Source organism: Mesoplodon densirostris, chromosome 19 (genome assembly GCF_025265405.1).
Source record: "Mesoplodon densirostris isolate mMesDen1 chromosome 19, mMesDen1 primary haplotype, whole genome shotgun sequence".
In the NCBI taxonomy this organism is placed as follows: domain Eukaryota; kingdom Metazoa; phylum Chordata; class Mammalia; order Artiodactyla; family Ziphiidae; genus Mesoplodon; species Mesoplodon densirostris.
Genome location: NC_082679.1, coordinates 18,911,592 through 18,927,372, shown reverse-complemented (window position 1 = coordinate 18,927,372; position 15,781 = coordinate 18,911,592).

Genomic DNA, 15,781 nt, shown 5'->3' with positions numbered 1-15,781 from the left:
GCTGCCGAACTACTTAGTTATAATTTAATAAGTTTTGATGGTATTTCCTATAAATCAGGAAATACATCTGAATACAAACTGGGAGATAAACAGGAGCCATAGGCCTTGACCTCTGTTTCACCTTACTGAAAAAGAGGCATAAGAGAGTCATTTAGTAGACCAGCAGCACAGAACATTCCGTAGCTAGAGCACATTCCTTTAAGGAAAGGGGAAAGAAAAAAATCAGGGTCTTTGAAGTGAATGAAAAATTAGAAATTCAAGTGACCACGATCAATTCTGAAACACTGCACAAAATTAATTACAGTTTTGCATCAGAAGCAAGAATGTAGATTTCAGACAGTCGGTGTCATTTATCTCAAGCTGCACAATATACAAGGCGATTAAAAAGCCAAATCTGTCCCCACCTCCCAAGTCTAAGGCCTCTCAGAAGCTGTGAAGTACAAATGATTAACTCCAAATTATGCAAGGGATTGTGCGGACGCTTCAGCTTGAATGGAGTGTGTGGCAAGTCGTAGAAGCTGGAGTGGGACAGATTTGGCGGCTCTTTATCAAAATCCAGTCTGGCCACCAATGATGGAAATCAGATAAATTGCACAGAGATCTGACAGTGGCTGTAGAAAGCTTGCTCGGCAAAATCCAAATCTCTAATTTCTACCTGCTTTTAATTGCTTGCCTTAAAATTTGCATTTTTCTACAATTGGTTTAAAGGATTTACTCTATTCCATAGGCTGCTCTGACCAAATGGCTTCCCATTTCACATGGAGTTGCAGAACCCTGTCTTGGGGGCTGGGGGTGGAAATTTGGCTTGGTACTCACCTCTCACAAGCAAGCTTAGTGTCCAAAATACACCTCAACTAGGGAGGTGCCCTGCCCTCTCTGACACTCAGGACTAGCCCAAGTAGCCATCGGCATCCAGAAGGCACACAGATGCCCCAAGCCTTTATCCCCAGAGGAAGCCCAATGAGCAAATACCCCACAGAGAAACCCAGCCGCACCCTCCTCCTTCCACTGGGGCCCCGTTCTCATTAGCCCCCACTTTGGAAAAGGCAGGATGGACATGTGTTCAAAATACATCTTATTCTGTTGTCAAAACGAACTCAATATCAGAAAGGCTGACAGACTTTCCCTGACTCCAAGAAACCACACATGGTGTGTCCCACACACCCGCACAAGCACACACAAGCTGGGTGCCTGCTTCATTTAACCCTGCATCCATAACCGACTTATTAACACATTAACATTGCCAAGTGAAAAACTGTCATTTTAAGATTTGTAAATTGAGCCTCACCTAATGAACTCTTTGATTCTGAGCAATTGGCTCTGGGTCCTGTTGAAACCCCAGCTGTCCTCAACCACCTGGACCTTAATAAGCTCTACCCGACTTAACTCAGGTCTTCCCAGGTCCTCCCCTGGTGCCTCTGCCGAATCCCCTCAAACCTGTCCCCAGGGGTTTCTTGAACACATCTGGAGACATCACATCACAGAAACATCTCCATCCCACTCTCTCATCTAAGGAAGTCTGTTTATCCCCATGTTCTCAGAAGCAAATGGCTGCTGGGTCCAGGGAAGTCACATAGTGGGGAAGACTGTTGTGAGAAAAGACCATGTCCCATTGCCCCTTTGGGTAGAGACATGGAAACAGAGAGTTCTTCATCTCCTGTCAGGAAAAACAACAATATAAGCACAATATAAACAGCGATGGACACCCTGCCCCAATGCCAGGGATACTAGGGAGGGGTGAGGACCGTGGCTAACTTTAAACACATGATCCCTCTGAAGGGGCAACTGCACCTCTGCTCAAATAGATGTTGCCATGAAGACAAGCCACTCTATATGGCCAGATATTTTGAATTTTTGATGGAATCTGGACTGTTTCGGAGAATTCCTTCATTTTTTTCATGTTGATTCACATTTTTAAAGTAAATAAAAGAACCATTCTGAATAAAAGCACTTGATGGCCAAATCGATCAGGGCCCCCAACTTGTGATTTTAGGTCCACACCTTTGATGGATATATGCGTTTTCACTGCTGAATGGTTGTAAAGGATACACCTCAAGATTCTAAAGGGCAGATCATCCCCTTAACCCACGTGATAGTCAGAAAGACCCTGTAACAGGAGCCCCTGAATCCATCCCTGTGTTGTACTAACCACTGCCTAAGAGCCCCACCCTGTAGTGACCATCACTGCTCATAACACTGGACAACGTGTGGGCTTTGGCCCAGCTCAGGGTCCATCCCCAGTGGCTTTCAGGTTCTAGAACCAGCCTTGATTCACCTTTTTTTTTTTCCAATCCTTGGACTTTTAGAGAAGTTAAATAAATGCCTAAAAGCACAAGCCCAAGACTTGTACTCAAGTGTGCTGGCCTGGCCACCCCTGATCCCTGCTGCTCCAGCCTGGGCCCTTCCCTGTTATGTGCAAGCCTGGGCTTCCACCCCTGTGCTCCCGCTGGCTGGGATGTGTTCCCTCTCTGGATGGACTTTCCCACGGCCTGAAGCAGCTCAATAGCACCTCCTAGAGAGAGAAAGACGTGCTCATCTACTGCGGAGTGCCTTCGAGCTGCCCCCTGCCACTGCCCATCACCCTTACAGAGTGAGGTATACTCTGGGCACTGCTCTGGGTGCCCAACCAAATGCCTCCCCAAAGCAACCGATAACTCACTGCTCATCACTGGCTGAGCAAACACTCAGCTCCCACACTGGCTTCTCCCTGTCCCGGCTCTCCTGACTGTTGAGGCCACGACAGAGACCACGTGAACCCAGGAATCTCTGGATAACACCCTGTTCTTGCATTGAATTATTTATGCTCCACCCTGTGGCTGAGGAGGTGTGGCCTGAATGTAGATTCAGAAGCATGTGGTAGCTGTAGCACCTTGGGCAAGTCACGTGAGCTCAGAGCTTCTGTTGGTGAATCCAGAGAGTTTATACCACCTTCCTTGCAGGTGCTGGAAGAATTAAATTTGCCGCTCAAAGACTTCATATCATCATGTAAACACCAGGGTGAGTCTTTTCTTTTTTTAGGATTATGTGGCAGTGGGGACAATAAACAGTGACTGGGCTCAGCCTTGAGTCACAAAACTTCCACTTTAGGACAGTAGTGCAATGCACCTTTGAAATGAAATTGGTAAAAATATATTTTTCTAAGAAACTCACTCTGTAATAATTTTAAGATGCATTTAGGAAGCCATGGGAAGAACCTAATAAAATAAGAATGCATGATTCCTACCCTCAAGGAGCTTCTAATCTCTTTTCAGGGCAGAGATGGTGGTGGGATAAAGTGGCTGTGAGGTCCAGGCACCTGAAATCAGGCCCCACTGGCTGGGGCTGCTGTCCTTACATCCCAAGCTCTGGGAAACAGCTTACCAAAGGCCCATACCAGAGCTGAAAAGGGAGAACTATTATTTTTGATGCTTATATTATTTGAATCTCCTGAAAATAAACACTCACCTTCCTAAAGGCAGGGAGAGGCCCAGGCAGGGGTCTTTTTGCCTCTGCACTGCAAGGTGGCTAGATGAGGAAGGAATCCAGGCGGGTCTGCTGATCCAAGTCAAGTCCATCACCAGGATTTGATTAAATGAGATGACACTTGAGAAAGGGTCTTCTAAACGATTCTAGTCATTTAAAATATTCCAGTATTGCCTTCATCAAAGGGATTATAGTGTATAAACTCAGAGTATTAAAGAGAAAAGAGAAGTGTTGGCTTTGGGAAATCTATGAATCAGAGAGCTCAGGGTTTAACAATTTAGGAAATCATTTTTTGTAATATCACAAGTTTGAGTCTGTTCAGGCAATATTTATCTATTTTTTTCACTCTGCATCATGATTTAAGCTGTAAGAATTTACTATGAAATTAACAGAATGTCTATCTTGCCATTGATTACATGAAATTAGAACCACCGACACTCATGTTAATACCTCCCAATTACCACTCCTGGTAATTTGGTCTAGAATGCCTCAAATTTACTTGAATAACCAAATTCTCTTCAAGGCAGAAAAAGACAACGTGCCCTGCAGAAGAGACCAGCACCTGGTTCACCCTCTCAAGCTTTGGTTTTCAGAGTCAGGGAGTGGCCTTACAATGAGGAAATGAAGGATCAGAGAGGTGGAATGACTTACAGAAAGCCTCACAGCAAGTTGGTGACCTAAGACTAGAATGCCCATCTAGAGCTCACTCTCTGCTCCCCCAGGGTAAGGGAGCCCCTCTACTGACACTTGAATATCTCCATGTTCACAGGGGATTGTCTTAGACCTTGGGGAAGGGAAAGGTCATCCATCCTCCAGCCTGAGGGCAGTCCTTACTTGACTGCAATTCTTGAGTTCCACATCAGCTTCACGCTATGGATGGGTGCTGTCAGAGAGGAAATGCACATCAAAGGCACTCCAAGTCATCTGCAGGGCTGGAAGGGGTAAACCATGTGGAATATTCTCAAGGCCTTCAGGAAAACATGGGTGAAACAAATCTCAAATTACAAGAAAATTTTCCTGAGCATAGCTGTTGAGAGGGTATGTGTGTGGATGTCTCTGAAAATTTCCAGAAAAAGGGAGACCCCAATTAAATTAGAAAGAGATGAGCTTCCCTGGTGGCACACAGGTTGAGAGTCTGCCTGCCGATGCAGGGGACACGGGTTCGTGCCCCAGTCTGGGAAGATCCCACATGCCGCGTAGCGGATGGGCTCATGAGCCATGGCCGCTGAGCCTGAGCGTCCGGAGCCTGTGCTCCTCAATGGGAGAGGCCACAACAGTGAGGCCCGCTTACCGCAAAAAAAAAAAAAAAAAAACAACAACAAAGAAAGAGATGCACAGAGACAAAGTTCATGGGCTATTTTTCATTGACTCTGTCCTTGGCAATGTACCTTAGAAAGATTCTGACAATGACAATGCAAGTAACATGATTTTCATTTCAAATTAGCTATTGGATACCTCACAACCCAAAGTTTAGTATTCTAGGAGAATATCTAGGAGAATAGCCAAAAGCAATGCATCACACTGTTAAATAAGAGCCAAATAAGTTTCACTAGAAAAGAGAATGATCCAGGGGTCATAGTGGGCCACTACTGATGATGAGTCAGGATTGTGAAGCAAAACGGAAAAACAATGAAACTTAGAGTCAGAATTCCCTACTCTGCAACTGACCTTGGACATTCCTCTCCTCATGTCTCAGTTTTCTCAACCATAAAGTGAGGGTTATATGATACCCCTCCTACCTTTCTCACAATGTTGATTTGGAGGCTCAAGAGACAATGCACATGACAGCATTTGGAAAGCCTAAGGTGCCACACATGCATCAGGCTTTACTGCTGAGATGCTGGCTGGCCCTGGGGACTAGCAGAGTTACAGACTTGATCCTCCTTAATGTGATTTTTTTACATTTTTTAAGAAGAAAATTAATACATATATACAATGGAATATTACTGAGCCATAAAAAAGAAGAAAATAATGCCGTTTGCAGCAACATTGTCATTCTGAGTGAAATAAGTCAGACAGAGAAGGACAAATATCGTATATCGCTTATATGTGGGATCTAAAAAATGGTACAAATGAACTTACTACAAAACAGAAATAGAGTCATGAATATAGAAAACAATCTTATGGTTACCAGAGGGGGAAGGGAGGAAGGGAGAAACTGGGAGATTGGGATTGACATATACACACTACTATATATAAAATAGATAACTAATAAGGACCTACTGTATAGCACAGGGAACTCTATTCAATACTCTGTAATGACCTATATGGGAAAAAAATCTATAAAAGTTAATATATGTGTATGTATAACTGATTCATTTGCTGCACAGCAGAAAGTAACACAACATTGTAAATCAACTATACTCCAATTTTAAAAAAAAAGAAGAAGAAAATTAAGAATGTCCCCAACATGGAATTTGTCCTTGTGTTGTTTCTTTTCCACTTTCACACTGGAACTTCATGAATAACTGTGGTGTCAGTAATAATATCTATTATTATTAGAGAGTTCACTCCAAGCCCACACATGGAGAGAGATTACTTCTGCATGTCAGCATAAATTAAAGGGTTAGATCAGAGGCCCAGCCAATGGCAGAAGTGGGGAAAAGAGAGGGCAGTGCACACTGTCTGACCCATAGCCCACTCCTACCCCGGAGGATGAGAGCCCACGTAGAGGAGAACAGAGGTGCCCTAGCCAAGCACTGGTCCACCTCCAGACACTCGAGTGAGGCCAACCTAGACCATCAGCTGCCCAGTAACCTTCCAGCTCCCTGTGAATGTACAAGGAAGCCCAGCAGGCCCCGACCAACCAGGCTGGCCCAGACAGTACAATTGCCCAGCAATCCACAGAACGGTAGTTCCCTGAAACCACTGTTTTGAAGTGCTTTGTTATGCAGCTGAGACACCAAACAACCTCATTGTTATAGATGAAGCAATAGGGCTCAGAAGAACTTCCTCCTCTTCCCTCTGCAGCCCCAGCCAGTCCAATCCGCCCCTCTCTCAGCCTCCAGAGTGTCAGTTCCAAATTCAAAACTTACCATGTCTCTGCATCCCAGGAGCCTTGCATTCCAAAGAATTGCCCCAACTCCGCCCCACCCAGCTGGCTGTCCCGGGCCCAACTTTCCACCCATGTCTCTCCAGATTGATTTCTCCAGCAGAGGATCCTCAGCCACTGCCAGTGGTTCTTCGAGAACAATCCCCCCCCCCCACCAAGCCTGGTGCTTTCTCAGGGGATCAAGGCTCCAGAGAGACCAAGGCGGCTGACCTCCAGGACCCAAGAGTGGGTTCTTGTCTAACACGCGGAAACAAGTTGCAGGGGAGACACACGTACTGACAGAGCAAAAGACTTTACTGGAAAGGGGTGCTCAGGTGGAGAGCAGCAGGGCCCGGGAACCCAGGAGAACTGCTCCGCCACATGGCTCGCAGTCTCAGGGTTTACGGTGGTGGGATTAGCTTTCCAGTTTGTCTCTGGCCACTCATCCTGCTTGTGCCCGTATTTGGTCTGACTCAGGACCCTTCCTGGCGGCGTGCATCTCTCAGCCAAGATGGATTCCAGCATGAGGGTTTCTGCAAGGTTGGCCAGACATATTATGGGCTGGCGTCTCCTCCCTCATTTTGACCTCTCCCGAATTCTCTGCGTTAGTTTTCAGCAGCAGCACGGCGCTCCTTATCCCGACCTCCTGTTGTGAGACGGCTCATGCTGGGGGTTATTGTCGTGCCTGGCCAAGGCGGGCGGTTTCCGTCAATGGTTTCCTAACAACCCTGCTCTGGGTTGCTGGCTCCCTTCTCCTCGGACTAGGAGGCTTGTCCTCCATCCACCACTGCCCCGCTCTCACTGCTTCTTGTACTGTCACTCCGCATCTGCCCTGTCCTCAGAGCTCAGTCCCCAAAGATCCGGAGCCTCTGCTTCACCTCGAGCACCCCCACAGAGCCTGGCATGGGGTCTCAGATTCCCTGGACGCTGCTAAGAGTTTGCTGTGGCTACTGCAGCTGCTGATGGTGGTGATGCTTACGAACCCTAGCAGGTGTGACACTGGGAGGATTCCAAATGTGTGACAACATGGAAAGAACCCCGGGTTTAGGTCGTGCCCTTTGCCACCTTGTGATCAAGGGGCAGGTTGCCAAAGAGCTCAGAGTTCTGGTTTCCTCGTTTGCGAAAGGAAGCGGATGAATCTTATCCAATCCACAGGGACACGGACTGAGTTGAACGGAATGCAGGTTCGTCCCTACCACGGTTCACCTGACCAGCTGACCCCGTAGCATGCTCCCCGCCCCTTCCACTGAGTGACGGTAATGCCCAACCTTCACATCCCCTCCCCCACCAGCCACCTCCGCCACCTACCACGATGAAAGTTGTGATGCGCATGCGTAAATGCGCCCTCTCCTCTTCTTGCGCTTCCCTTCCGGCTGGGAAAGGCCACCCCAGCATCCTTAGTCGGACAAAGACGACCTGTCTGTCGGCTTATTGGATTTTGTTTCGGAAATCTGCAGGAGGCAGCCCCCAGAATGGAGGCGGCTTCGCTTACGCACCTTGTTTTGTCTCTCCCGGCCCCGAGCAGGGAGTCTGGGAGCATCCCACGTTCTGCCGAATTGACCCATTTTACAGATTCCCAACGATCCTTTAAAAACCACGACTCCGGTCGTTGGCAACATACATAGTAATCCTTAAAAACAGAAGGCCTGCCCTAGACAGAGCCTGCCGATCGGGGTAGCACAGATGACAGTGCCACCTAGAAAGTGGGGGTTAAAAGCAGCGCCTCCCCGCCCTGCCTGCACTACGTGTACGGCCCCTGCCCCCAGGCTCCATTCCCTAGACCTTCCACCGCATGCTCGGTGGGCACACAAGAGCTACGAGGAGGGCTTCCCTGGTGGCGCAGTGGTTAAGAGTCCGCCTGCCGATGCAGGGGACACGGGTTCGTGCCCCGGTCTGGGAAGATCCCACATGCCGCAGAGCGGCTGGGCCCGTGAGCCATGGCGCTGAGCCTGCGCGTCCGGAGCCTGTGCTCCGCAAGGGGGAGGCCACAACAGTGAGAGGCCCGCCTACTGCAAAAAAAAAAAAAAAAAAAAAAAGAGCTATGAGGAGCTGCTTTAGAGGAATGAAAATGCCATTGTCTGACCAATAAAAAGCATCCCTGTATGTAATCCCTGTACTCGATTTTTAAATTCTCGGTGCTGAGACACTGTTATGTGTTCATGGTTATTATCTGTCCACTTCCAAACCTTAAGAGGTTAGATTGTTTAAAGATTTGTTAGCTATGAACTACTTAAAGAAGGCAAAGTAGAAAACTCCTGGCTAATTGAAAAATAGCATTTTATCAGATTCTCCTCTGATATGATATTGTAATGGTCGTACTTAGAGTACTCTCAATACTTCAATAAGTGGTGAAATTTAAAAAAGAACATCGTCAGGGCTTTGCAGAAAATGTGCTGTTACCCATTTATACTGCTTTTTTAACCATTATTTTCTTATATTTCCCACAATGCCTCGGATCAGAAGCAAACAGAAACTGAGTGATTACCCCAAAGTGTGCTAGATGAACTGGAAAAAGTCTATTCAAACAAAGCTCATTAGTTCTGATACCTCCAGGGCTATGACAAATTAAGCGGCTGGTGAGTGTGCTTGCAGACAAAAGGAGGATGCCGAAACGAGGGCTGAGCTAGGCACGGTGTCAATAAATTCCCCTGAAAAAGGTAAAAATTACAATTGGAGCTAAAGTGGAATCCCTTTAAGGAGCATGTACAAAATAGATCATCCCTTCTTTCTTAAGTACATTTGTGAACCCGCCTGTGATGAATTATTGCGGCCTGGGAAGTGGCCACTCCAGAAGGACTGCCGGGCCAGGTGTGCATCCAAGGCACTGGCTGTTCCAGCGCGTCCACCCTCTCGCCTCTGCAAAGACTTGGCCCTGCCCAGAGGAAACGGGTTCCAAACTCAACAAGCAGAGTGCGGACTTTCAAAGCCGCGGGGAAGGGATTGGGCTTGCCTGCCAGGCTCCAGGAGGCAGCTACCCAGCTTCAAAGGGTTCCATGACCTTAAGATAACCTTGGCCAAAAAAGGAGTAGCCGTAGAACCACAGCTCTCCTTTTCCTGGTTTGTGAATCCATCGATATGAAGAATCTTAGAAAATTCTAAAATGGCCATTGTACTTGCAACGGATCTGGCACCAAGAAGCTCTAATAATTATTTGTTGAATAAATGAATAAAGGATGAACAAGCCAGGCCTTCAGGTAGGGCCACCCAATGAGGAAGTGGGAGTATCAGGACTGGGCCCAGATTCTCGAGACTGTCCTTGGGTTTTCTGGTGCACCTACGTGTGGCCACATATGCCCTCCTGGTTTGTGGGAGCCTCACAAGCATTTTTACCTCATTGGCAGGATTTCTGTGCCATGGAGAATCATGGTCTAACAGTAATTCTCAGACCAACAGAGTGGGGAAAACCCACAAAGAGCTCCCAGTGCCCTGATCAAACACTAGAAGAGCTGGGACCAAATCTGACCCACAGACTTTTGGCCCCATGCAGCGCTGCCTTTCCTTTTTATTTGAAATACTTGCCACTTAAAACTTTGGAGATTTCTCACAAACGTTCATATTCCCAGCTTCTTTGGAAACTTGAAAGATCTGGCCAAACAATATGGGCCCATATTGCCACGTGGCACAGATGACCAGGATGGAATTGCAGTTTCCCCATTTAACAATGATGCCCACCCCAGTGTGACAGCCTCTCCCAGTGCCCTGCACCCAGATATGTTACCAACTGGCCCCTGCAGGCATCTGAGTTAACAGCCTCTGGTCTAATCAATCATCAGTCTAGTAGACACAGGGAAAATCAGACCCAGAAACTGGGAGTGGTTTCTAGGACCGACAGAGTGCCCGTGGCAGTGCCAGGATTAGATGCCAAGTCTGAGTATTCTCAATGCCAGGCTCAGTAGAGCCCTCTATCCCACTCCCCCGCCCCATCGCCAGCAAAGCGAATTTTTCCCTCTTTTGGTTTTACTTCTGTACCTTGTTCATGTCTCTCTCAATGTCCTATCCAGCCATCCAGCCACACAGTCAAGAGCTGGACTTCAGGCTATCATGCACTCACCTGTTTGTAGTTCTGACTCCCCCACTAGATTGGGAGCCATTCAAGGGCAGGAGGATGGTGATAACTATCTCCATCTGCAGTGTCTGATACGCAGGAGATCTTCAGCAAAATCTTGTTTCCCTTTCATCATAATCTCATGGCATCCTTCAGGTTCTGGGTCCCAAATGTTGATGGATGCGTATAGTAACTTGGGTAGGTAGCCCAAGACCACCATAACCACTGGTCTCTTCTTCAACCCTAGACTCGTCACCCATTTCCAGCCCCACTTCTGATGCAGACCTAGACATTCTGGCTTTCCTTAGCTTTACTGAGGCTACCAAGAGAAGCCTCCGAAGGTTCATTCCATCCACACAGGCAGGGAATAACTCCCTTCTTTGTGATCCTCCTGATTTATTTACATTTTACTTACATTTTCAGAACCAACGATATTGAGAGGCAATTCTTCTCAAGCTGATGCATACTCTCACCTACACGTGAACTTGCCATTGTTTTTGTAATCCTGCCTCAGCATGGCTGTGGCTTGGAGGCTTGTGGCATGTGATCATGGGGCCTGAGAACCACAAGGGAAGCAAGAAGCAGGAGCTATGGGCACCCGTGATGAGGAAACACCAACCCCATGAAATACGGACCCCTGTGCTCCCACCATACCACCTCCCACTGCATAGGCGGCTCAGTGCAACACATCTGTTGCTGTAGAGAAGTTAAAAACAAAGGCATGGACAAGAGAGAAAATGAAGAGCAGAACACGCTAAATAAGCAGCATCTTTGTATATAAAAGCCAAGAAAAAGGGATGAAGACTTGGGATTTCACAATACAATTAGATCCCTTCTGCTGGTTTCTTTCTGTAAAAATACTTTCAATAAACTAAAGAAAATTTTTCAGAAAAAATTTTTTTTTACTTTTGTCTTTCAAATGTTGACAGATGGGTGGGAAAAAATTAGGAGTAATGTGCAATCCAGGTGTTCCCTTCACCTAGTCAAAATTGGTCTAGGGGAGAGGAGAGAGTCAGAGGGGCAACAGTACAGAGCCCGAGGCCCACGTGGGCATCTGAGCAAGACCCTGGGTCCCACCTAGCTCATTCTAAGCACGACCCAACAGACTGCTCAACTCCCTGGAGCACCAACGAAAAGGATGGGACAGAGATGGGCTTGTGGAGCTGGAGCCGGCAGGTCTGCATCAACCCCTCCGAGTTCCCAGGGGCTCCGGAGCAGCTCTGGAAGGTCACACATCTTTCCCACACACCCGGGAAGAAAGTGAAATTAGCTGGGAGAGAAAGCAAGCAGCACGGGGGCACCTTCTGCAGGATGAGGTGCCGGCAGGTGTGGGCACATCATGGACCAGTGAGAAATCTCTAGGCAGCAGCATCGAAGGCTATCTTCACTGCCTGCGACCAATCCAGCTCCTCTATCCCTTAGATAAGAAGGCGTGGAATCCCTGACTTGACTGAGGAATTCCAAATTAACTGTTTCTCCAGAATTGATTAGCTTGAGTTTCTACCACTGGCATGATGTTTATAGCAACATAAAAAAGTTAGAGTATGTCCCCCTTTTGGTACATCTGACTTGGTGGGCTGAGAACTTGTCCCCATCACCTACTGGTTCATCACCATTTACGCTTGCTGCCACCGCGAGGCATGTTGGAAAGCAACTCTCCCAGGAGGAGCCCCCGGGCCTGGCGGAAGGAGGAGACCAGGTCTAGCTGCTGCCTAATGGCTGCAGGGAGGGCAGGGAGGACTGCCGAGGGGAGGGCACCTGAGGGCAGGCGGCAGGTCACTTGAGTCAAACAGAGAGAGGATGTCTTCCACCTGGTGTGGCAGAAAGACTCTAGCACTGAGGCCAGCCCACAGGGCTTTGCAGGTGGCCAGGATGGTGGCCTGGGTGCTGGGCCAGTGGGAAGCTCTCTGCAGCCCACCATGGAACCCGAGTATCCCTTCTTCCCAGAAGGTCAGAGTCCACATCTGCCCCCAGCCAGAGACACCCGGGAGCCAGCCAGTCATGACCGTTCCCAAAGGGTTTCCCCCAACTGCCACCAAGAGGGAACAGGAGGACAAGCCTGTCCCATGTGGGCTCTGCTCAGCGCAGCTCCACGGGCCTCCCCCAGGGCGGCTCCAAGCCTGGGAACACTGCACAGAGGAGGCAGGCACACAGACAGCTCAGCGGGGCCCTCCCTGTCCTCTGTCCCCAGGCCCTCCCCCAGCCCCTTGCCAGCTCAGTTCCTCTTGTCTCTGGAGTTGAGGGGTCCTTCTCCCCTGCTTCATCCTGCTCCTCCCCCACCTCCCTGACCATCCCTTCCCGGGCCTCCTAAACGTAAGGATGCCCTGAGATTCTGACCTCCTCACTGCCATGTCTCTGCCTGGTGGCCTCGTGCCCACACCTCCGTGGGAGCAGCCTCCGCGTGTCCATTCCTGCCCCCACCCCTCCCCTGGACCCAGCCTCTGGTCCCTGTCGCCCACCGGGCATGCCCATTGAGGGCTTCCATTCAGACTCACAGTGGCCGTTTCTCCAACCTCCCATCCATGTGTTTCTCCAGCGTATTATCACCATTTCAACATGGCACCCTTCCAAAGCTGGTGAACAGGGGTCTCTTCTGTAGGAAGTGATCAGGGAGGGCACCACCCCTCCTAGCCAACCACATCTTGCTCATCCCTTCTTCTTCACATCCCTGCTTCAATGCCACCCCCTCCAGGAAGCCTGCCCTGACCACCAAGATGGGTGAGTCCCTCACTATATGTTCTCTTTCTTCAAAATATTTATCAAGATTCTGATCAATAAATGGTCTGTGCAATAATTAATCTAATATGACTCTTCTCCCTGCTAGACGGTAGATTTCACAGCAGCAAGCAATGGGTGATCTCTTGCTTGCACGTACCTGTATGCAATAAGTACTCCATAAATGCTTGAATGGGAGAGAGTCAGGCACATTTATTCATTCAAGCATTTATAATGCTTGATGAAAACTAGCCACATGCAAATTGGAATTTGTATTACATATCCTTATTTGTGATAAATTTGTACCAACAGCACCTATTTAGGAATCTAGCAGGCTAGACATATAGGGCCCACATCTTCTAGATATTTCTTGATCACAAGTTTTTGCATTAATTTTGACTTTTTCAATACTGCATTCAAATATAATTTAGCCTGATTGCCGTTTGTTTTCACTCCCTTAAATTTTGCTCCTGTGATGAGAACCTCCTGTGCCCGAACCCAGCCCCTGACCCCCGCCTTGGTCACCACCGTGCAGCCAGCAGCCAAGCCACATACCTCGTGTTTCCAGCATCTCCGGCCACTTGCAGACTTGCAGGAAACACCTCACCTCTGGGTATGGGGCTGGTGTGGTGAGAAGCTGCCAAAGGTGCAACCCAGAAGATGCATCGTGGAAATGCAGAGGAGATACCACCCAGGGGGTGAACTGTGACCAGAGGGAAACAGGAGATGGGAGGGAGCCAGGCACACAAATTCCCTCTTCGCATTCACTCCCAGCTACTCAGAGACGGAGTTTCTGCAGGCACAGCCCATCTGGAGAAGACCACAGAGCCAAGCAAAGCCACCTACTGAGTCACCTGCTGTGTCTGTCCGTCACCACGCAGGACCGCACGTGGCTTCCCGTCCCTCCTTGCCTTGCTTCCCCCTGCCTCCCTCTCTCTGCCCAGTTTGCACCTCCCACATAAAACATCAGCACTTTCACCCTTGCCTCAAGCCCTATTTTCTAGACAGCCTGGGCTATGACAGGTCTGCATTTGGATTTTATGTTTTGTTATCTTGATCTGTTTTGTGGCTTTAAAATGCGTTTCAATATCTAATACAAATTCTCCATCTCTCTTTTTCCCCAAAAAAATGCCCTTGCCTATTATTAATCATTTAATCATCCAAATGAACTTTCCCAGAAGTTGAATTCTGGGGAAAAGAAATGCCTTTCTATTTTTTAAATCATCTTCACATTTATTATCTTTTTCTAAATCCAACACAAATATTTATTAACAGCTTGGATGAAAGCACAGTGGGCTCTGGGGCTCTATGGGATCCCAAGGGAATTGTATTCTAACCGGGGCATGAAAGGGAATGATAAACAACCTTTGTGTAAGCCCTCAGGGTAGATGGCAGTATCCCTGGTTTGCATGGAGCCAGACCCAGAAGTTCCAGAACTGCCTGAGAGGAATGGTGGGGGGAGCCCCGGTTAAGGCTAGAGCCCTGGTCCCCTGACCCTTCAAGTCTCTGGTCTGTACACTCGCCAGCCTGGAAGAGTGATGACTGCAAAGGCAATGAGCCTCGGGAGGGTGGGGAGATGTCACAGGAGGCTACACGAAGAACAGATAAGATTCAAGGAAATGAGGAAACATCCTTCCAAGGAAAGAGAACATCTGTGGAAGATTCCAAAAGCAATTGGAATTGGATTCCAGAGAGGACCTGGAAGCATCCAGACCCCAGTGGACAAGGCACACATACAGCAGGGAAGCATAAGTCCTGGGGGTGCACAGCTGGTGGTCAGCCATGGCTTCCTATCCTAAGTGCTCGCTCCTGTCCCCTGAGAATTTTCCTCTGAACCCCCTCCCCTTGGCCCCAGAATAGGCAGAGCTCTCAGCTTGTCCCACACACTGTTTGGTGGCCTGTGTCTCCCAGCCAGAAATTTCCAGGGAGATGGTCCAGAGCCAGGACAGCAATGCCCCACCCTTGTTTTGCAGGATTTTTAAAATCATCTTCAAATGTTCGATTTTCTTGAGCCTCTCAAAACAAAATTTGACTGAAAATAATACCTCTTATTATGGTAGTGGTCTGCGTGCTTCTTCAAAATTCTTCAATCGAAAATCATTTCACACGACAATGGGATGACAATGTCTCATCCATCCAGTCCCGTGCACAGAACTCATCATGCGCGCCACCTCCAAGAAATGTAGGACCCGGCTCTCCTTTGTGGGCGGGGACGTCTCCCTGCATCCTGAGCAGTTATCAGAGTACCCGGAGCATCGTGGACTCCTCAGTGAGTGAAAGAATGAGTAAACTAATACGAACCACGGAGCAGACTCTGAGCCCCTGGTGCCGTGTGAACAAAGTGCCAGGGAAACGCAGGAGAGGGAACAGCCACACATGCAGGGGACACTGTTGAAGCACCAGCCTCTTCACCCAATTCCTGCTCAGCTGCCAGGGGACCGGGACGGCCCGTATCATCCAAGGAGCAATGTGAAATGATGAACCAACCTCGATTCCTCAGAAGGCAAATGCCACCTTAGGGGATGTGA